Source organism: Phyllobates terribilis, unplaced genomic scaffold, assembly GCF_046119375.1.
Source record: "Phyllobates terribilis strain yellow unplaced genomic scaffold, ASM4611937v1 Scaffold_2__4_contigs__length_985480577, whole genome shotgun sequence".
Taxonomy (NCBI): domain Eukaryota; kingdom Metazoa; phylum Chordata; class Amphibia; order Anura; family Dendrobatidae; genus Phyllobates; species Phyllobates terribilis.
The window spans coordinates 260,557,265-260,580,646 of NW_027362762.1; the positions used below are offsets into that span (position 1 = coordinate 260,557,265).

At 45.0% G+C, this 23,382-nt stretch overlaps 1 long non-coding RNA gene across 2 annotated transcripts in view; it reads right to left on the reverse strand.

Annotated features, from left to right (window-relative positions):
- The window catches only part of LOC141251470 (uncharacterized), a 57,032-nt gene that overhangs the window by 13,679 nt on the left and 19,971 nt on the right, over window positions 1-23,382 (reverse strand). Inside the window, exon 3 of one of the 2 annotated variants that reach the window (XR_012313195.1) lies at window positions 17,104-17,286. This is a non-coding gene — a long non-coding RNA (uncharacterized lncRNA). Of the gene's footprint in view, window positions 1-17,103; window positions 17,303-23,382 lie in introns of both variants that reach the window. The other variant, XR_012313196.1, reaches the window with a different exon arrangement.

A 23,382-nucleotide genomic window follows, 5' to 3' on the forward strand; every position in this document is an offset into this window, starting at 1 on the left:
ACACAGATCTACCTCTCTGGACCCGATATCACCTCTAGAGATGAGCGTTGTTCTACTCGAACTGTTCGCCAACCTCAAATTCGAGCTGTTTTGGGCGGTGTTCGAGCCGTTCGGCGAACACGAACGATTTGAGAAAAATTCGGCTGTTCGAGGTTATGTTCGATAACTGTTCGTGCACCAAAATCATAACTGGATTTTTTCTCAGTAATGATGAAAATTAATGTTAATACGCAGTTTGAGTGTACAGCGGGGTGGGGGGAGGGGCAGGGGATGGATCTCTGCAGGAATAATGAAGATCTCCATTTTTTTTTCTCTTTCCCGCATTTACAGTGGGGAGGTGCAATCTGTCAGCCTATCAGCAGCGCACACACGGAGCGAAGTGCTTTTTTTCACACAAGCAAGGGCATGTGTCATTGGCAGTGTATGTCACATGTCCTTGCCCTATAAGACCAAGCCATTTTCCCCGTCGCCACCATTTTCTCACTGCTGCAGCTGCGTGTTAGACGGCACCGCTGTTGCTGTGTGCACTATACCTTGTTAATTTCAAGCCAATTTTCGCACAAATCTACAGATAGCTTGGGAGTAGGGAATAGTTGTGATTGCAGTCCTTTTAAGGACTAGGTTACAGCATTTCCTATGACTTTTATCAGGCAGGTCTGTGCTCTTAAATAGATAGGTTGTGGGAGTAAAGACTAATTGTAATTGGAGTCCTTTTCAGGACTAGGTTACATCAGTTCCTATCAGTTTTTGCCAGGCAGGTCTGTGCCAGTGCTGTGCAAGTTTTTTTCACAGCATTTGGCTGAATCTAGCAAAGCTAATCCTTTTGGCCTATTGCAGAGTGTGTTAGTCAGTGGAGTAGCCTATCTGTGTTGCAAGATATACCACCTGTGTATAGAATACAAATTTTTTTACTGCACCTAGTGAAGTAAAATCTTTTGGGCATAGCATCATTCTATTAGTCCATCTATACTGACCTCCATCAGGTTGCAAATTGAATATAATTTTTTTCTGCATCTAGCTCTGAAAAAATATTTGGCCTTCTAGCAGTGTGTGGGACTTTCTCTATTAGTCCATCTATACTGACCTCCATCAGGTTGCAAACTGAATATATTTTTTTCTGCATCTACCTCTGAAAAAATATTGGGCTTGTAGCTATGTATGGGACTTGTTCTATTAATCCATCTATACAGACCTCCATCAGGTTGCAAACTGAATATAATTTTTTTCTGCATCTACCTCTGAAAAAATATTTGGGCTTCTAGCTGTGTGTGGGACTTGTTCTATTACTCCATCTATACTGACCTCCATCAGGTTGCAAATTGAATATAATTTTTTTCTGCATCTAGCTCTGAAAAAATATTGGGCTTCTAGCTGTGTGTGGGACTTGTTCTATTAATCCATCTATACAGACCTCCATCAGGTTGCAAACTGAATATAATTTTTTTCTGCATCTAGCTCTGAAAAAATATTTGGCCTTCTAGCAGTGTGTGGGACTTTCTCTATTAGTCCATCTATACTGACCTCCATCAGGTTGCAAATTAAAAATAATTTTTATCTGCATCTACCTCTGAAAAAATATTTGGGCTTCTAGCTGTGTGTGGGACTTGTTCTATTAGTCCATCTATACCGACCTCCATCACGCTGCAAATTCAAAATAATTTTTTGTCTGCATCTAGCTCTGAAAAAATATTGGGCCTTCTAGCAGTGTGTGGGACTTTCTCTATTAGTCCATCTATACTGACCTCCATCAGGTTGCAAATTAAAAATAATTTTTATCTGCATCTAGCTCTGAAAAAATATTTGGGCTTCTAGCTGTGTGTGGGACTTGTTCTATTACTCCATCTATACTGACCTCCATCAGGTTGCAAATTGAATATAATTTTTTTCTGCATCTAGCTCTGAAAAAATATTGGACTTCTAGCTGTGTGTGGGACTTGTTGTATTAGTCCATCTATACTGACCTCCATCAGGTTGCAAACTGAATATATTTTTTTCTGCATCTACCTCTGAAAAAATATTGGGCTTCTAGCTGTGTGTGGGACTTGTTCTATTAATCCATCTATACAGACCTCCATCAGGTTGCAAACTGAATATAATTTTTTTCTGCATCAAGCTCTGAAAAAATATTTGGCCTTCTAGCAGTGTGTGGGACTTTCTCTATTAGTCCATCTATACTGACCTCCATCAGGTTGCAAATTAAAAATAATTTTCATCTGCATCTAGCTCTGAAAAAATATTTGGGCTTCTAGCTGTGTGTGGGACTTGTTCTATTACTCCATCTATACTGACCTCCATCAGGTTGCAAATTGAATATAATTTTTTTCTGCATCTAGCTCTGAAAAAATATTGGGCTTCTAGCTGTGTGTGGGACTTGTTCTATTAATCCATCTATACAGACCTCCATCAGGTTGCAAACTGAATATAATTTTTTTCTGCATCTAGCTCTGAAAAAATATTTGGGCTTCTAGCTGTGTGTGGGACTTTCTCTATTAGTCCATCTATACTGACCTCCATCAGGTTGCAAATTAAAAATAATTTTTATCTGCATCTACCTCTGAAAAAATATTTGGGCTTCTAGCTGTGTGTGGGACTTGTTCTATTAGTCCATCTATACTGACCTCCATCACGCTGCAAATTCAAAATAATTTTTTGTCTGCATCTAGCTCTGAAAAAATATTTGGCCTTCTAGCAGTGTGTGGGACTTTCTCTATTAGTCCATCTATACTGACCTCCATCAGGTTGCAAATTAAAAATAATTTTTATCTGCATCTAGCTCTGAAAAAATATTTGGGCTTCTAGCTGTGTGTGGGACTTGTTCTATTACTCCATCTATACTGACCTCCATCAGGTTGCAAATTGAATATAATTTTTTTCTGCATCTGACCCAGCCAATAGTTTTGGCCTAATACCACAGTTTGGCCACTCAGCTCTGCTCGGTTCCCATCCATTGTTTTTTTGTGCAAACAACTCCAGAGTTGTGAATTAGTTAACCACCAAAATGAGTGGAAAAAGGCCTGCTGCTGGTGGAAAGGGGAATAGGCGTGTTGGGAAGGGGAAAAAAGGTTGTGTCCGTGGGGTAGGTGTTAAAGCAACAGTAACATCTGCAGAAGAAAGACCATCTTCCAGCCAAACTAAAATGTCTACTTCTTTTAGCGGACAATGTGATAAGATCCCTTTCTTACGGCCACGCCAATCGCTACAAATTCCAGATGAGGCACAAAAACAGCAGGTGCTTCAACGGATATCAAGTGCTCCTTTAAGTGGGCTCTCCTCCACATCAACTTCAACATCACAAATACTCCAGTCCTCAAAGGTGTCACCCCAATCGCACTTGCTTCCTCACAGCTCCCAAATCTCCAGCTGCCCGTCTGAGTATGAGGTAGAACAGATGGTTGAGTCTGCAGAGCTGTTTACTCATACTATAGCCTGGGAATCAGAGGTCGACACCAGCGCTTCTGTGAATCCAGACGAGGAAATGATCTGCACTGATGCCCAGAATCTTTATGAGTCGGATCCAGGACCAGACGCAGAAGGTTCTGACCATAATGTAGACCCTCATTCCCAAACTGTAACTCCTGTTGGTGGAGACAATGAGGAAGACGATGATGAGACTCAAATACCTGATTGGAGCGACAACTTTAGTTTTTTGTCAGGGCAGGAACAGGTTGGCTCTGAGGACGACGGGTGTGATAACGCACAGGGTGATGATGATGAGGTTGGAGATCCTACTTACTGTCAACCCACAGTCAGCCAAGAGATGAGGTCAGCAGAGGAGGTGGAGGAGAATGCTAGCGATGACGAGGTCAGGTTGCGCCTTCCTGGACAGAGACGTAGTACTGGAAGCACGTCAACAACTGCATCCTCAAACACAACTCTGCCTCTCACCACAAGTCGTGGTGGCTCTTCAGGTCGCATGGGTGCTAAGCCTTGCATAGCTTGGGCATTTTTTCAGATCGATAAAGATGACCCAACTCGTGTTATCTGTAACATTTGTCAGCAAAAGCTAAGTAGAGGCCAAAAAATACATAGTTTGAGTACTTCATGCATGAACCGGCACATGGACATGAAGCATAAGTTGCAGTGGGAAGCTCAGTGTGCTACAATGCGGCCTAGCCGGCCGGGCCAACCACCGTCTGCCATATCTTGTGCATCCGCGGCCTCTTCATCCTCTGTGACTGGGGGGACAGCAGTCACACCTGTTTTGGGACGCAGACCTGCCACCTCTTTACCCGCAACAGCCAGCGTGATTGTCAGGTCATCATTTTCTTTGGAGGTGGTAACACCAGCTGGTGTTGAGCGCTGTCCGACATCGATAGCACCACCTTTGGATCAAGGCAACCTAACATGTCCATCTGCATCTTCCTCACAGACCGGCAGTTTGCCAGGGACACCCTTATCAACCCCGTCTAAGCACAATAGCCAGCCCTCGGTCCCTCAGATGTGGACAAGTAAAAGACCATTTCCTCCTAGCCATGAGAAAGCTAAGAGGTTGAATTTCACCATCTGCAAGCTCTTGGCTACAGAAATGCTGCCTTTCCGCCTGGTGGACACAGAGGATTTTCGAGACCTTATGTCCGTCGCAGTGCCCCAGTACCAGATGCCCAGTCGGCACTACTTCTCAAAGAAAGGTGTGCCTGCGCTCCACCAGCATGTCGCACACAACATCACCGCTTCTTTGAGAAACTCTGTGTGTGACAGGGTGCATTTCACCACAGACACTTGGACGAGTAGGCATGGACAGGGGCGTTACATGTCGCTGACTGGGCACTGGGTAACTATGGTGACAGCAGGACAAGGGGCTGCTGTCCAAGTCTTGCCGTCCCCACGAGTTGTGCGTCAATCCTCTTTATGTCAAAGTTCCTCCACTGCTTCTGCCTCCTCAACCTCCTCTCGGTCTTCCACCTGCACCCAAAGCCTGTCTGGTCATGCCACAAGCTTTCTAACTGCGCAGAAGGGATCCTGCACACCTCCTTACTATGCTGGCAGTAGGGCTCAACGTCATCAGGCGGTTTTTACTTTGAAATGTCTGGGAAATGTGAGTCACACAGCTGAGGAGTTGTGGTCAGCTTTGGAGAACCAATTTCATGAATGGTTGTCTCCACTGGACCTGAAACCAGGGAAGGCCGTGTGCGACAATGCAGCAAACCTGGGTGCGGCCCTTCGCCGGGGCAATGTCACACACGTGCCTTGTATGGCTCACGTGTTGAACCTGGTTGTCCAGCAATTTTTAGCCCACTATCCCAGACTAGATGGCCTTCTGCAGAGGGCACGGTCGCTGTGTGCTCACTTCCGCCGTTCGCATCCTGCAGCTCAGCGACTTACATCTCTACAGAAGTCGTTGGGCCTGCCACTTCACCGGCTAAAATGCGATGTGCCTACCCGGTGGAATTCAACTCTGCACATGTTGCAGCGACTGTGGCAGCACCGACAAGCCCTGGTGCAATACGTTCTGACGTATAGCCTGGGCCAACGAGATCCAGACGTGGGGCAAATCACGCTGGAGGAGTGGTCTCAGATCAGGGACCTATGCACCCTTCTGCACAGTTTTGAAATGGCGACGAAGATGTTTAGTGCTGACGATGCCATTATCAGCATGACTATTCCGGTGATTTACATGCTGGAGCACATGTTAAACAGAATTCGGAGTCAGGTGGTGGCACAAGAGGAGGTGGAGGAAGTAGAGGAGGAGGAGTTGTATGCGGAAGGGCTAACATCTGCAAGGTCCAGACGGTCGGCAGCACCAAGGCGGCAGGCATGTGAGGGTGGGGGAGATGGTTTTACCAGGGCGCATGGTAGCAGCCAAACTAGTGAGGAAGGTGCAGGAGCCCAGGAAGAAGTGGAGGACGAACTGATGGAAGACTCATCAGATGAGGGAGACCTTGATCACATTTCTGTTGTGCGAGGTTGGGGGGAGAGGACAGAGGAAGGAAGCATGATTGTTACCTCGCCACCAACACAACAGGGACTTGGTGCTCCTGGATGCGCAACACACATGAGTGCCTTCTTGCTGCACTACCTGCAACATGACCCTCGAATTGTGAGAATTAGAAATAATCCTGACTACTGGGTTGCCACACTGTTAGATCCCCGGTACAAAAGTAAATTTGCAGAAATTATTCCTGCCATAGAAAGGGATGCACGCATGCAGGAGTATCAGCAGAGACTGTTGCAGAATCTTACATGTGCTTTTCCACAAAACACCAGTGGTGCACGTAGTGAATCTCACAGTTCCAACTTGCCAACCGTGGGACCGTCAAGTGTTCAGCACTCAAACCATAACAGAACCACAGTATCTGCTGGTAACATCAATTTTGCGCAATCATTTCACCACTTTTTTAGCCCATCCTTTGCAAGGCCACAGGAGACAAGAAGTCTGACACATAGTCAACGCCTAGAGACGATGGTACAGGAGTATCTCCAAGTAAACATTGAAGCCATGACTGTGTCACTGGACCCTTGCTCTTTTTGGGCTTCCAATCTGGATAAATGGCCGGAGCTAGCCACTTACGCCTTGGAGATCTTGTCATGCCCCGCAGCCAGCGTTCTGTCTGAACGTGTGTTCAGCGCTGCTGGTGGTGTGCTGACAGATAAGCGCACGCGGCTCTCCACTGATAATGTAGACAGACTCACGTTCATAAAGATGAACAAATCATGGATCCGAAACGACTTTTCTACCCCTGTGTCATCCTGGGGAGAGTAAAAGATGGATGATTGGTTAAAATCACCCTACCAACCGTTTTAAGTTTTCAAATTACTAATCATGTTTATCTGTATCTTGGCTGGAAAATAATTTGGGCTTTGTAGCAGTGTGCAGCACTGATCCTATTAGGCCATCTATACTAAGCTCCACCAGATTTAAAATTAATAATAATTTTTAGCTGCATCTAGCCCGGAAAATAATTTTGGGGCTCCGAGATGCGCAAGACACATAAGTGCCTTCTTGCTGCACTACCTGCAACATGACCCTCATATTGTCAGAATTCGAAGTAATCATGACTTCTGGGTTGCCACACTCTTAGATCCCCCAAACTTTTCGATCAACCTTTTCATTTTAATAAAGACCAAAAAAATGGTCATTTTTGAAATTATAAGCATTAGCAGGTTATTAGAAACTGAAATCAAACAGTTTTCAACTCAAAACTTTATTCTAGGTGATGTTACATTTTCACATAGGACCCCTTGTTCGAAAGGAGCTTCTGAACTCTCTCGTCCATTGAATTTGTCAGGTTTTGGATGGTTTCTGCTTCAATTGTTTTGCATGAGGACAGAATACCCTCCCAGAGCTGTTGCTTAGATGTGAACTGCCTCCCGCCATCATAGACACTTCTTTTGATGATGCTCCAGAGGTTCTGAATGGGGTAGAGGTCAGGGGAGCATGGGGGTCACACCATAAGTTTGTCCCCTTTTATGCCCATATCAGCCAGAGATGCAGATGTTTTATGTGCAGCATGAGATGGTGCATTATCATGCAAAAAAATGATCTTGCTGTGAAATACACGGTTCTTCTTCTTGAACCATGGCAGGAAGTGCTGTTTGAGAAAATCCACATACATTATGGAATTCATCTTTAGCGCCTTCAGGGATCCTAAAGGGGCCGACAATCTCTCTCCCCATGATTCTAGCCCAAAACATTACTCCACCTCCTCCTTGTTGGCGCTGTAGCCGTGTTTGCGTGGGGTGTCCATCAACCAGCCATCCTCCACTCCATCCATCTGGACCATCGAGCGCTGCATGGCACTCATCCGTGAACAAAACAGTTTTGAAATCAGTCTTCATGTAATGTTTGGCCCACTGGAGCCGTTTCTGCTTCTGTGAAGTGGATAGAGGAGGTCGACAGGATGGCATATGCACAGCTGCAAACCTCTGAAGGACCCTGCATCTTGTTGTTCGGGGGACGTTGGAGGCACCAGCAGCTTCAAAAACTTGTCTGCTGCTATGACAAGGCTTTTTTGCCGCTGCTCTTTTAACCTGACGTAATTGCCTGTAGGAAAGAGTCCTCAATTTGCCCTTATCAGCACGCACACGTGTGTACTGTGAATCAGCTACATACTTCTTGATTGCCAAGACACTTCATCCTGATCATCGCACAATGTTGATTGTAGTCATGCCTTGACCTAAACACTCCACAATTTGTTGCTTCTCAGCAGCCGACACATCCTTTTTCTTTCCCATTTTGGCAGAAAATGTAGGCTGCTTAATAATGTGAGACAGCCTTCTTAAGTAGTCTTGCCTTTCATTGGACACACCTGCCAAACTAATTAGCACAGGTGTCTGCAATTGCTTACAGTGATATAAAGAGCCCTGACACACATCACCATCAATGAGTTTAACTGACAAACAAACAAATTCTTCCCTTATCACTCCTAAACACTTTTTGCATAATAATTTGGAACACAGTGTACATGTGCTTTTCCACAAAACACCAGTGGTTCACGTAGTGAATCTTACAGTTCTAACTTGCCAACCGTGGTCTGTATGGAGTTGTTCAATAAAGGGCCCAAAATTAAGATAACATAGATGGGAGAGGTCTCTATGAATAGGAATTCCTAAGTATTTGATACCCTGTGAGGGCCAGGCAAAGGGAAAGTTGGACTGGATGGAATCCTATATGGATTTGGGGAGGGAGACATCAAGGGTCTCAGACTTCGCTGCATTGATTTTAAAATTTGACCATGTAACAAAGTGATCTATTTCAGCCATAACAGCATGGATGGATATATGTGATTGAGTGATATATACTAGGACATCATCAGCAAATAGAGAGCACTTGTACTCGGTGCCTCCCACCTCAATCCACCTAATATTGGGGTTATGGCGAATTGATGAGAGCAGGTGCTCCGTCACTAGGATGTATAAGAGAGGGGACAGAGAACATCCCTGCTTGTCCCATTGGTGATTGTGAAAGGTGATGAAAATGTTCTGACGCGCCCCCTGGGCCTTGGGACACCCGGAGCCGGACCCTTGTTGGTGGATGCTGGTGGTTGTAGTCTCCGTGGCGGCGACCCGGTTCTGTGGCTCAGGGCGGTCAAACCAGTGGCGGAACTATTTATGTGGTTTTGATGTTTAAATGTCCGACTACGCCACCCGTGGATTGCGGTCAGAGTGAACCGCCGCTCCAGGGCAGACCGCTGAGGCTGGTGTTGTGGGTGCAGCAGAGCGTAGCATAACTCCCCACGGGAGGAGTATAGCCTCAGGGCAGTGTATGCGGAGGATGGGGGTGATGGTGCAGGGCAGCAGCAGTAACGACACGGAGTCAGTGATGCAGTCCAGGGCCTTTACTCACAGTTCTTATTATCCAGACCACGTCTGCAGGTAACGGCTGCCCACGTCGTACTGTGCTCACCAGGTGAGGGGCTCAGACAACTCCCAGATAACTTTGGAGCGCTTCACAGGACCCCCTTTGTGTGTCCTTTGTCTGGCCTTTCTTACCAACCCTTCTGTCCGGTTGCCTCGGGCCTCCTCTTGGTAAACTTGGCGCCAGTTTCCCTGACCCTATGTGGTGCCTTCCTAGCGGGTGTAGCGAGGGGCTGCGCCACATAAAATGTCACAGCCTCCTGTTTCTAGCTGAGGGTCGTTTCCTGCCTCCACTAGTTTCGGGGACCGGTCTCCCCCTTTGGCCTGACCCCTCCACGCAGGTGGATTCGGGCGTGCGGTGGCGACTCGCCCGTCCGCACCCCTGGGATCCCTTCGTTCCTCGTTCCTGGAGCCTTCTCCGCTCCTCTTCCTTCCTTCTCCCTCTTCCAGGCCTGGGCCTCTGTTACTAGGCCCGCCTCCGGAGCAGAGCTCATGCAGAGCCCCTGCTCCCTGCCACTTCTGCTCAGACTTCTCTGCACTGAACTAAGATGGTGCCCACCTTTTATACTCCCTTCTCAATGCACCCAGGAACTGCTTCCTCCCTGCCCCTGCACTACAGGGTTCCCCTTCCTCAGTGTTCCCTCCCCCCACTCCAGCCAGGGACAGGGACTGTCGTGCCCATCTCAGGGGCATATTGGTCGCCCTGCCCCACGGCAATGTGGTGTAATGCATGCAGGTGTCGGGTCCTGATCCACACTCCATCCTTACCTGAGAGTGAGATATCACACCTCTGGGTGAGGTGCAACACCTCTGTAGCAACCGAGCCCTCAGGGTGCTACAGTTCCATTCATCTTCAGCCTAGGTGACGTATTGCAATACAGGGCCGTGATTTTGGCTATAAAAGGGTCCCCTAGACCCCTACCCCAAGCTTTTTAAGAGAATCATATATGGCGTGCCAGGAGACTCTATGGAATGCTTTCTCAGCATCCAACGAGAGTATCTAATTACAAATTTTTAACTGCATCTAGCCCAGGAAATACTTTGTGCCTAGTAGCAGTGTCTGCTAGTCAGCGGATTATCCCGGCTGTTAAGCAAGCTACACCACCTGTTGTTTTGACACTTAATTTTTTCAAAGGAAATGCTTCGGGACCACGGGATACTCAGTGAAGAGCATCAGGAGGCACCCCAAGGCATAGGGGCTGGGACTGGCAGTAGGATGCCTTGCGGTGGACAGCCGAGCTCGATCCTTATAAAAGCTTTTTAACTGCAGCAGCTTTAGTGGACGCTACTGGAGCTGGAATTACGCGGCTGCTGGCATGAGACTTGCCCTCCAATAGATCCTTGTAAATGGATTTAAAGTGTATTCATTCAAATTAGAGAGACAATTTAAATTAAAAAGCTTAGAGCTGCCTCCACCACAGGGGGGCTCGCTCGACCCACCAGCGGACAGGCACCAGTATTGGGAGAGGGGGGCTGGCCGTCAGGGTTCACCGCGGCTCTGGCACAAACCCGGCGACACGGAGGTGGCACGGGCAGGAGCGGACTGAACGTGTCGGCTTCTCACTTTTTGGATTTTAGAAGGGCATGACATGCCTATATCTGTGTCTCCCCCTCCTTTTACTCCTCCACCTCTTTTCTTTTCGCATGACTATATGTACTTGTCACTTTTCCATGTGTTAGTTGTGTCTTCAGAGCAGTTTGTCAGCTTTTGGACACCTTTGAAGGTGTTTTCTATGTGTTTCTATGTGTTTTTGTTTGCCTGCCATTGGTTTTAACGGTGTTCGAAGGTGTTCGACGAACAGTTCGACGAACAGTTCGGCGAACACACGGGTGTTCGACGAACCGAACTCGAACACTACGGCGGTGGCTCAACACTAATCACCTCCTTACTAACCAAAATCCCACAATGGCAGTCTGCTATTTCATCCTTCTTCTCTGCTAGATTTCTAAAACTTAACATGTACAAAACAGAATTCATCATCTTTCCGCCATCTCATTCACCCCCCCCAACTGACCCATCTATCAACGTCAATGGCTGTCCACTCTCCCCAGTCCATCAAGCTCGCTGCCTTGGGGTAACCCTGGACTCTGAACTCTCCTTCAAACTACATATCCAAGCCCTTTCCACTTCCTGCCGACTCCAACTCAAAAATATCTCCCAGATCCGCACATTCCTCAACCATGAATCTGCAAAAACACTAGTGCACGCCCTCATCATCTCCCGCCTTGACTACTGCAACCTCCTGCTCTGAGAAAAAGAGGGGAGAAGGGGAAGCCGACCATAAAGTCCCAAATATCAAATGTAGTGAATAATTTCATATTTATTAGCAACAGGTGACAACAATGAATAACAGATCAAATACATGATAAAAATAACTAAAAACATCTAAAAACAGGGACGAGTGTCCGATATGATATTTCGCGTGGGAGAAAAGAATGGAAAAAATATAATAATAATTGAATAAATAGTCTATAAATACATTAGATGAATTAAGGATAATTGTAAATAAATAAAGTGCACAGTGGGATGTATTAAAAAGTGTCAGTGCTATGAGTATTTTGATGTCTACCCCAAGATTGTATACAAAGTATATAGTATATATAAAGATATATAACAAATCAGTAGCAGCATCAATGAATAATCTATGTTTATTAATATATATATACTGGGGAGACAGGGCAGAGAAAGTCAATGCCACAATCAAGATACAAAGGAAATCAGCAGTGCAAGTACCTGAGAATAGGTAATTAAACCAATGTGCACCTGAGGTAGATATCTATCCTAGCATAATTAACATATAACGAAGTTGAAATGTACCTACAAATGTGTAGTGAAGCTGCTACTGATTTATTATATTTATTATCTTGTAATTTTTGGGAAAAGAGTTGCATTTTGTTAAAAAAATGCACATGTCATACATACATGCAACACGTATACTGCGGCCTGCTGCCACATTTTGCTTTCTATACATGTACCTACCTATTTAACATTCTTTGTTATGTCCCTTTTGGCAAAAAAAATTAATGGGGTTGAAAAGATTGTCAAAAGTTAGTTATAATGTTGTACAAAATGTATTGTAAAAGAAAAAGTGGTAATGGAAATGGACAGGGTAATGTAAAAGAAAAAAATACCATAGCTAAAAATGTGGAGGCCACTACAGCAGCAGAAACACCACTAGCACCAGCCATCTGGCCAACAGTACTACCAAACAATTGGACTCCTTTGCAGTCCAGACAAGGGTGTTAAGGAATATATGGTACATCACACATCTTAGTCAAAGCAAGGTGATGTTACTTCTGTCAGTGACACTGTCAGTTTGAGTCAGTGTTCTGTAAACATTAGTCTGCCTGATCACAAGTAACTAAGAGAGATAATTTTTGGACCATTTTTTAATTTTAAAAGTCTGTAAGCGTACTGTTTTATTGAATGGGCTGTGAGTTACTACCGGGTTACCATCAATTTCTTTAGTGACGTCACTTTTATTTTATTAAGGTTTCTGTTAAAGAGCTTGAAATTGCTTTAGTACAGTTTTAGGATACCTCAGAATGTTACACATGTTTCTTCAGGGCAATTGGAAGCTTTGCAGTATTATTATTTATGACAAATCAATTTGCTGCATATCAAATATTAGGGAAAAATTGTCGAAGCAAGAGAATTCAAATTTGAAAAGATTTCAGTCATCTGCAATAAATGGCATTGAGCTTGAAGAAATACTGCAGCTTGTTTTATGTGGAGGCATTGTGGCCTGGCACTGGTTTGGGGCCACTGTGATGTCATATAAAAAAAATTGCACCTCCTAAAGCAATTGGGTAATTTTCCCGAAATTAATTATATATTCATTTATGATGAGAATATATCAGCAGTAGTACTGTATGTCCCATTTTACGCAAATATTACTGTATGCCTCAGATACAAGTAGCATTATACTAATGGTGGCTTATATAAAGTTAGTAAAGCTAAGTTATTCATATATTCACTTTCACAGTCATTACTGGAAATGCTGCCTCTCATAATCCATAGATACAGATACAGATGAGCTTAGATGTGTAAACTTGCTCTCATATCAAATGCATAAACATGTTATGAAATTCTGTGAAACAGATGGCAACGGTTTATTTAACTCCCTGTTATTGTTCTTAGCTCCAGGTAGTATTTTTTCAGCAGTGATGGGGGTGCCGTATAGTAAGCAGTGAGTAAAGGGGCCACCGCTCAGTGTTTCTGTTTTGGTTATCAGCGTAGAATATAAGTACAAACCTTTAATGATTAAAATTACTTTACATGTCTTATCGCTGCGATATCAAAAATAAACTCTTTGTATAAACTGTAGCAATAATACAAAAAGTAAAGATTAGCAAATGAATGGAAATATGTTTTCTCTGGGAGCCACCAAATTCCTTTTTACAGTGCACAAGCAGGATAAAGATTCATTTGAAATGTTAATAGCAATCCACTTGAAATAGGAAATATGAGAACATTTCAGACAAAACTGACAAATTGTGTGAAACAAACCTAGCAGGGGTAGTGCACGAGAAGTGGAGAAGAAAGAGAAATTCACCGTGCCATGCACTGATTCCTCTGGCTCTACAGTACCAATTGTCTGAAAAAGTAATTCAAAGCAGCAATTCAGAAGATGATTTTAGTGATCAGGAAAGAAATTTAGTAGGATCCCAGCCAAACCCCACGCTAAAAATGAAAATCAGCAGAGCGGTTGTGCCAAGTGGCGAATGATTAGTCATATCAACCAGTCATGCTAAGGACATGTGGCTTTTGCTGGCAATGGATAAAAAAATTCAACAGATCAAATTTTTGGCAGACAGCAATCTGTCATTGGTCACGGCAAATGATAATTTGTATGTAACTTTCTGATAATAGATGGCTGAAAGCAAATTCAGCCACTTCATTCAACATTTTTTTAAGTCTTCGGACTGGATTAAAAATCACAAAATACCACCAGTATAGTGTGATTCTGTGAGTGAGTATCTTGTGACACTTATTAAATTGAATGTGTCGGCAGGTTTTTGCTATATAATCTAAGAACAGCATAATTTAGGGCAAGAAAACCTGATTCCAGGGATGTATCACTGCTTGGTGTAGTTTTCAAAAAGTACCTATTTAGTCTGATGTAGATGTAGCAGTGCTAAGACTTCTGTGCTGTGTTTAATCCCTCCCACGCCCCTGATTCGCAGATTGCTGGGTACACTATGCGCATTGTCAGAAAGCTGGTAATCAGTGGTGGAGGCGGGGTTACATAAATTAGCCTGACTGCCTGGCACATGAGCTATAGTCCTCTACTGATAATCTCCTGCTGATAAAATACTGATTGTATTGAAACTACAACACACAGCCTAATAAGTGACACATCTCTGAAGTCAGGCAATCATGCCCCATTTTATGCTGCTCTCAGATTAAATAGCAAAAACCTGCTGACAGATTCCCTTTAAGCCATTTCCTACAGAACATACATCTTGGAAGGGTTTTAATCAATAATGATAATTACCTTGATCTTGTTCACATAAGTGTTTCTTTGCTCATACACTACATTTTACTCTTATATTTCATGCCAGGTTTTAACACAAAGAGTATCTGTGTGTGGCAAAGAGAAAGAAACCCACCACTTACCAAACAATAATTAAAAAAGTTAACAGAAACATAATATAATACATCAAAGGAACACTTACGGCAAATAGGTAAGACAACCATAGCTATTTATAAGGATTTACTTTGCAAAACTGTGACTACATTTACCAAGAATGTAAAATATGAAATTATTAAGTATTACCGTATTTTAAAATCTTGAGCTCCTGATCCACTGACACAGGTTTAAACACTATGGTAGAACTTTTCTCAGAGAAGCTGATGAACATTAAAGTTTATTAATCAAATCAATAACAAAAGTATAGTATGTAATTGAACATTTTGTTTGTGATTTTTTTGTATTTTTTATTCATTTGGGAGTTTTTTTAATGGAAGTTAGTTAATACATTTGTCACGCAGGGCAAACATTAGCATTCCTTAATGTATAGTAATTATGATATTAAAGATAACAAACATCAACCAAACAGTAACATGGAAATTGTGAAATGAATATTGCGCAAGGAAAAATGAACATTAGTTAATATTTTCTTAGCAGTCTACTTGTCTATAAGAGCCAGAGAGAAAGTTACAAGCCAAGGCAAAAGCTAGAGTGTGTACAGAGGATTCAGGGAGGATAAGTCTATCCATTTTTGTCAAATTGTAAGAAATGTAATTTTAGACTTGGCATCCCAGCCATGCAGTTTCTCAAACCTGTAACTTTGTTGTACCTTCTCCCACCATTGATCAAAATTCAATTTCAATAAAATGTGTAGTTTGGCTGAATTTTTAGATGTTTTGGAAGGGGTAATGAGAGCTAGAGTGGTAAGAGTTCAGGAGTGAAGAGAATTATCATCCTGTACACTTCTTAATTGCTCAAGTGGTCAAGCCATGATTAAGAGCTGAGGGCCCGATTTATTAAGACTGATATTGTACATTCCAGTCTTACTGAAGAGGCGTGCCGGAGTAAGAGGAGCCTGATTCATAAAGAGGTGTGCATCACTTAATGAATCAGGTGCATCTTAAAGGTGGCATCCTCCTCCAAGCACTTAGCCAGAAATCTTACTCCAGTCGGGTGACTGGAGTAAGATTGTTAGTTTAAAGGAGTATTCTTAAGTTATCTCTTGAACAGTTCAGAGCTATACAATTTCCTTAGTTTCCTTACTTTCTGCTTTTGCACCAGGGCGGGCTCTCCTCCTTGAGTAACAACTCTGGTGAATAGATCTGTAGTATTAGTAGAACTAAAAAGTCCAGCACAAGTTCTGCTATAGCACATTCAGTTATCAGTGTTGCATTCTAAGCCTATACTGTTATTCCTGTATTTACACATAGAAATAACAGGACACATAGAGATAACAGTGAGAGCAGAGAGCCCTGATTAGGTGACCTGGTTGGAAAGGTGCCGGACTGGCGATTTATAATCGCATCCCTTCAGAAGAAGAGAGGAAAGGAGGGAGGTAGAGGGACGTGACCAGCTATCTGCTGTATAGAAATCAGTGGGCTGAAGAGAACTGACTGGGATGTTAAAAGTTAACCCCTCTATTGGGATGTATCTACTGTGCACTCTTGCAGGCACTAGGGGGCGTGCTTCAGGGAAGCGAGCTGTATAAAAGATAAACATTGTCATTGCAGGAGAATGACAACAGATAGAAAGGCAAGTCAATCACAAACTTGCCTATTTTTATGCAGTCTAACTAATTAAAGCAGTGTGAGAACTTTAAGATAAGCTATGTCTGGTGCTTTTCTCTTCCCTCTTTATTTTATAAATGTATGATATATACAACTTTGCTGATCACAACATGTCAAAGAATTAACAAATGCAAAGAATACATGTAGAAAATGAAATATCCATAAAAACATATAAAATCAATGGGGGAGGCAGGGATACAATACAGACTTCATAAAAAACAGGTATAGTAATATAATTGATGTCATATGTAAAAATAATATGTAATATATTAATGTCATAATCCAGCAATACTAAATATACTAATTAGATATATATCAATGCATTAAACACCCATAAATAGTATAAAGTATAATACAATTAATAAATTAATTTATCTTAGAAGCCCAACAACAAATACCAAACAATTAATTGTTAACAGTAACAATCAGTTGTAAATACATGACTTAATTGACTATATACACATGTATGGCAAACAAATATCTATAATTGAATTAAGAAATGGGAAATATTTAGAGCTGGAAAACAACAACAAGATTGGTAGAATTACCTAAGGACATGATGCTGGTGTATGTATCCAACAGGTGTAAAACCTCACCCCTATGACCAGGGACACCTTGACGCGCGTTTCGCTGTCTTCAACAGAAGATCTTTCTTTTCTGTTTTTTTCATCACATTACTTGTTTTTTTCTTCCATCTTTATTTTATATTGTTGTTACTTGAGAGCAACATTCTATAATTACACAGGACTGCAAGGGTAAAATTATTTGAAAAGTAAGAGGCAGTTTTTATATACTTTTGATCACTGAACTCACATACAGTTTTTTCACAAACACTGACTCCATACACTTTTTCTTGCACCATACTTTGACACATTAGAGTGACCTTTGGTGGATGATTTTGGTGTCTGTCATTAGATTGGTTAGAAGTTAATGGACGTTGTGCTGCGATTGGCTGCTGTGGGCAGAGAAGATTTTTTTAACCTAGCTTCCAAAGAGTGTGGGGGTGTCCATAGCTGCAAATCATAGCATATCTTTAATTTTACCTCAACAGTATAAGAAATGAAAGCTGCACTGTGATTGGTTGCTATGTGGAGCAAAGGCAGATTTTCTTTTAGACAGAGTTCAAAAGAGTGTGGTGGTGTGCTTACCATGATTCCTTTCAGTATTTAGTGGTTGTGGTGGATTAAACTTCTGCTTCTATCAATGTGATTGAAATGGCTACAAGGGGGTGTCATAATTCACCTGACAACTTTTGCGACATTTGCGGTTGTTTTGTAGTGAAGAAACAACGAAGGAACATTACGGACTTCATTGGAAAAGTGTATTATTCATACTTGGTGTAAAGCTAGGTGATCAGGACAAGTCGTGGGCTCCACATGTAGTGAGTTCTGTTTGTGTAGAAGAACTACATCAGTGGTTTAAAGGGAACCTAACGTCTCATGACTATTTTTTCTGTAAAAACATATTGGATTCTTATACTATATACTTTTATAGTAGGTAAAGGATAGAATCAGTACAAGTAACAAGTCCTACAATACATATGTTATTTATAGTAATATAAGGCTACCTTATTACCAGGGCTTAGGGATGGTTCTCTATTGTGCTTTCCATTGCAAGTTTCTGTTTGAATAGTTGGAAAACAATAGTCCTTGCCTCCTAGGTCGGAGGTCAAACAGTGTCCAAAGTTTCATATTTGAACCCTTTGCCTCATTTTCTGAATATTTTTTCCAAATCATTTTTTGGCTATTGAGGGGAAAAAAAAAACAACAGAAAGCACAATGGTGGTGAGCCCTCCCTTATTACATTATAGGACATGTTTAGTTTTTGTTATGATAATACTTATGCTAAGTTTCAATACCATAGTTCACATTCCTTATTTATGTAATTAGATTATATCGGGCCTTAAGAATTTATGTAATGAAGTCCAGCATCAAAATATTTTGTTATTTCACACTTTTTCAGCTTAATTATGAATTATGATTAATTAAGGCAATCCCAATTTAGAAAGTATGCATAACTGATCACATGAAGAAAATTCATTACAGTCTTCTTTTTTGATATTTCTATATTCAATAGATGAATCATTTTTGAGTAATAGAAGGTGTGACAGAGTCACTGGTATGGTATATGAGGGGAGGTATGTGTCGCACAGGTTGCTAGCCTGTGTGAACTGAAACCAGTGGACTTTCTTCCAGCATGTCATATGCTGGTGGGTTAACTCACTTAAAGGGTGTGGCTGAGCATGGTTTAAATGTTCAGTCCTGTTTTTTTTTTCTTTTGAGTTGTGTTTGGAGAGGCAAGGTCTCTAGACTGGACAGCCATAACTCAGGAGGGAGCTGAAGGCTGGACATAACTTGTGTGTGCGACCTGCTTCCACTGAAGGTGCTGCAAGGACTGTTGTTAAGGATGTGATCTGTTGGCGGTGTCGCAATCCGGGACACGTAGCCGCCCAGTGTCATACGTCTGCTGAGCCAATGGACTGCAGCCTAGGCAGACGATGTTCATATTATGCTTACCCAGCCTGCAGTGTGGACTGTCAACCCAGCGAGGGCCTGCAGGCGTGTGCCATATCTGTTAACGGAGTGATGGTCCTGGGGCTGTTGGACTCTGGGAGTCTGGTAACCTTAGTCAGTGCCACCCTTCCCCACCAGCTGATCCCTACCAAATCTGTGGGCGTACGCTGCATACATGGGGACACCAAGAACTACCCAGTGGCCAGAGTGACAGTCGGAACAGATTGTGGCGATCAACCCCATGAGGTTGGGGTAGTCAGGGACCTGATACATCCCGTCATTTTGGGGCGTGATTTTCCCTTGTTCTGGGACTTGTGGGGGAAGGGATCCAGACCGAGTCCCGCGAAAAAAAGCCAGGACCCTAGAGAAATACCCCGGTCGACATCAGAAGTGGATGGGTTCCCACTATGTGTCCTTGTCGGCGACGAGGATGAGACTGTGTCTGAGGTGGTCGACCTCCCTGAATTAGAGGTGCCTGGAGAGAACTTTGGGTCAGCTCAGGTTCGGGACTTGACCTTGAAAGGGCCATGGGATAATGTTACTGTTTGTAATGGTGTTGCTCAAGAGCCGGGGGCGGACACCAGGTACCCACACTTTGCAGTTCAGAGGGAGCTATTATAACGGGTAACCAAACTAAAAAGTGAATAGGTAGTGGAACAGCTGTTAGTTCCAGGTTCATACCGTCAGAGGATATTAAACATGGCACAGCAGTCACATATTCTGGGGGGACACCTAGGGGTTGAGAAAACCCAGGAGTGAATAATAAGGAAGTTATATTGGCCAGGATGTTACCGGGAAATCTTAAACTTGTTATGGATCCGGGTGGTGGAACCTCTGTGCTGCGGTAAAAGGAGGGGCCAGAGGGGCGTGACTAAGTATCAACTCGGTCCGACCAAGGTCTCATGGCGGCTCAGTCGACTCCGTGAACCAGGGAAGAACCTAGCAGAGAGACCAGGTGCCACTCTGGGACCGACCTTGTATGAGAGCAGGTGACTCCCACGGGTCAGAAGGCAGGAACTGAACGGTACAGCGGATAAGTTCAGCTGGCAGGCTGACGGGTGGTCCGGGTAGACAAGCAGGCTGATTAGGCAGATAGTCAGACGAGTGTTCCGGGTACGCAAGCTGGCAGCACAACAGGTAGCTGGCTGGTGCTTCCGGGTAAGTGGGCAGGCAGGCACAGCAGGTAACAGGTGGGTGCTTCCAGGTAAGCGGGCAGGCAGGCACGGCAGGTAACAGGCAGGTGCTTCCAGGTAAGCAGGCAGGCAGAGCCCATAGACAGTGTTACGGATCCGGGTGGTGGAACCTCTGTGCTGCGGTGCAAGGAGGGACCCAGAGGGGCGTAACTAGGTATCAACTCAGAGAGACCTAGGTCGTACGGCGGCTCAATCGACTCCGTGACCAGGGAGGATCCAAGCAGAGGGACCAGGTGCTACTCTGGGGACGACCTTGTAAGGGAGCAGGTGACTCCCACCGTACAGATGGCAGGGACTGACCGGTACTGCAGATGGGCACAGAAGGCAGGGTGACGAGTGATCCAGGTGGATGGACTGGCAGACACGGCAGGCGACAGGCGGGAGCCTCTAGGGAGGCTGTCAGTGGTCATGGCAGGTGACAGGCAGGAGCCTCAAGGTAGGCTGTCAGGTGGTCATGGCAAGTGACAGGCAGGAGCCTCCAGGTAGGCTGACAGGTGGTCACGGCAAGTGACAGGCAGGAGCCTCTAGGTAGGCATGGCAGGTAGCAGGCAGGTGCTTCCAGGTAAGCAGGCGGGCAAAGCCCATAGACAGACAGGCGGACTGAATGTAAGACAGACTGTCGGGCTGGAGAGTAGTCAGGCTGGAGGACTGGACTGGTAGTCAGGCTGGCGGGCAGGACTAGTAGTCAGGCTAGCAGCGGGACCTGAGGGCTGAAGCAGAGGTAAGTACCCAGTGCAACAACTATTGCTCGGGCACCTCCATTTTGGAGGAGGTGCCTTATATATGGGAGTGTGACGCCCAGCTGCGCTTGGTATCACAGATCCTAGAAGAGTGCATTGATGGATTCCTCCACAAGAGGCCCCCATAAACATTCACACATCTCCACCTTCCACCTCAGACCACCAGAGGGAGCCCGTTAGGGATATAAATAGGGAAGGTGGAGCTAGGTAGTTCAGTTTAGTTTCAGTTTGCAGTCTAGTCAGAACAGAGTTCCTGCTCACAGCCAGAAAGGGACAGAGTTCTCAGTTCGGTTCCTGCAGAAGTTTGTCTGCAGAGGTAAGCCCAGTCTAGACTCAGTTGTAGCTCAGAATAGTGAGCTCAAGGTGTGCCAGCGCCATAAGATCGGTGAAGCGCGGCAAGCTGCCGTTAGTATGAGTAGCCTAGTGAGGGCCCGAGCGTGGCCGAAGGCGAGTGGAAAGTGAGTAGCAGTGGGGGCAGAAGAGCTTACCCAGCTCACCCCGAAACATATACCGGACACCGGTTCCGAGCTTACCGGGATCTCTATGACCCAGTAAGACATAAACGGAATCCCTGGAGAACTACAAGTCCCAGGTTCACCAGAGAGCCGATACGTAACAGAGCCAGGAGACACATAGGCCGCGTAAGCTGGGAGCGTCCACTCCAAGAGAAGGCCCTACCACAACGTCAGACGGTGCAGGACAGAGATAAAGTTAGGCCTAGCTTCAGGCAGGTCAGAAACTTACTACGCAGAGGCAAGAAACAGGAGGCCCTACACCCGCTCATTGGGGAGGATCCTTATATGCAACCTTCACCCTACAGTGCTCCGGGATGTGCCTGATTTTCCATCAGTAAAAGGTACTGAAGTGACTACCGTGTCCGTCCCCGTTCTTGCTCTGACCCGGCTGGGTCTCGCCCGTCCTGCATCCCCCTCTCCGTACACTGCCCTGAGGCCTAGCTCCACCTGTGGGGAGCTATACCATCGAGCTGCCTTATCATCGGCCTCAGTGGACTGCGCAGCGCTGGTGATTCTCACCAGAAGCCACAGGTGGCGTCACGAACTTTTATAAACTTAACAAACAAACCCCTTTTTAAAGCTGACCCCAGGGTACGGGCCTGGGAGCCGACCACCGCGACATCCCCAAGGCCAGGCAAAGGCCCAGGTACCGAGTCATCCCTATCCCCTGGGCTAGTCATCTTCTCTGGCGTCACGAACAGGATCCCGTGTCCGCTGCAACGACGGAGTGTTATGCCCGTTGCCACCGGGTACTGTGCGCCTTTAATTAAAAAACTGTGTGTTTTGACTGTGGTGAAGATTGCCGCCATTGTTGGGCCGCCGAGCGAGAAGAAGGGCGTAACTGCGGGAAACTAAGGGGCGTACCTGCAAAAGCGCGTGAAGCCCCAGATATGCCCCACGCCTCGACGTCAAACCAGGAAACGCTAGGCCCTGGAAGGAGCATCGCTGAACGCTCTGACGTAGGACGCAAGCGACGCAAGGTCCTGAAGACGACTGTCACCTGTGGAGCTGCGGCCTACCGGATGAAAAGAAAAGAAGGTAGGCCACAGTTCGCTAGGGGGGCGCCAGGATGTCCGAGGAACAGCACAACGCCGGAATACCGGTTAACGGCACTGATGTTTAACCCGCGCCCTACGCCGGGCAGGCCGAGGCGGCCGGTCCACCAGCAGCGCCTGTAGCTCCTGTCATTCCCATAACTCTACCGTACATTCCTGGAGCAAAGTGGCTCCCCCAGTACAACGGCAAACCAGATACCCTGTCTGGATTCAAATGGAAGATATGTGGTATCTTGGACATGTACTCTATGACAGGCAAGCAAAGGGCCGCTGTTGTATTAGGACAACTGACTGGTGCTGCGGAACGGGAAGTGGAAACATGGTCAGCCGCAGACCAGGAGACAGTGTCCGCAATCTTTAAAAAGCTACAGACTGTTTTTGAGGATCATACTGAGGCGGACCTCCGGATGAGGTTCTACAGCTGTTCTCAACAGCCGGAGGACAATGTTCGGGACTATGCCTGGTGTCTACAAGGGGCCCAGCGGGCTCTGAAACAGGTTAGTCTGACCAGCATCGAAAATGAAAACAAAATGCTGAAGGAACAGTTTGTCCGGGGACTGAGGTCTCCAGAGGAGAGCAGGACTGTGCGTTGGTGGTCCTTGGATCATCCAGATGCCACCTTTGACAATCTTAAGGACATGACTATAAAAGGACTGCAGCCCATGGAAACAAATGCCATCCAATGTTACCAGGGTGGGGCTACCCCAGTGCCTGCTACACCCACCTTTTCCCCAGTGGCTGCTGAAGCCAAGGTTCCAGCGATGTCCCCTAGAGAGCTGGACAGTCTGCGCTGTGAAGTGCGCCAGTTGAG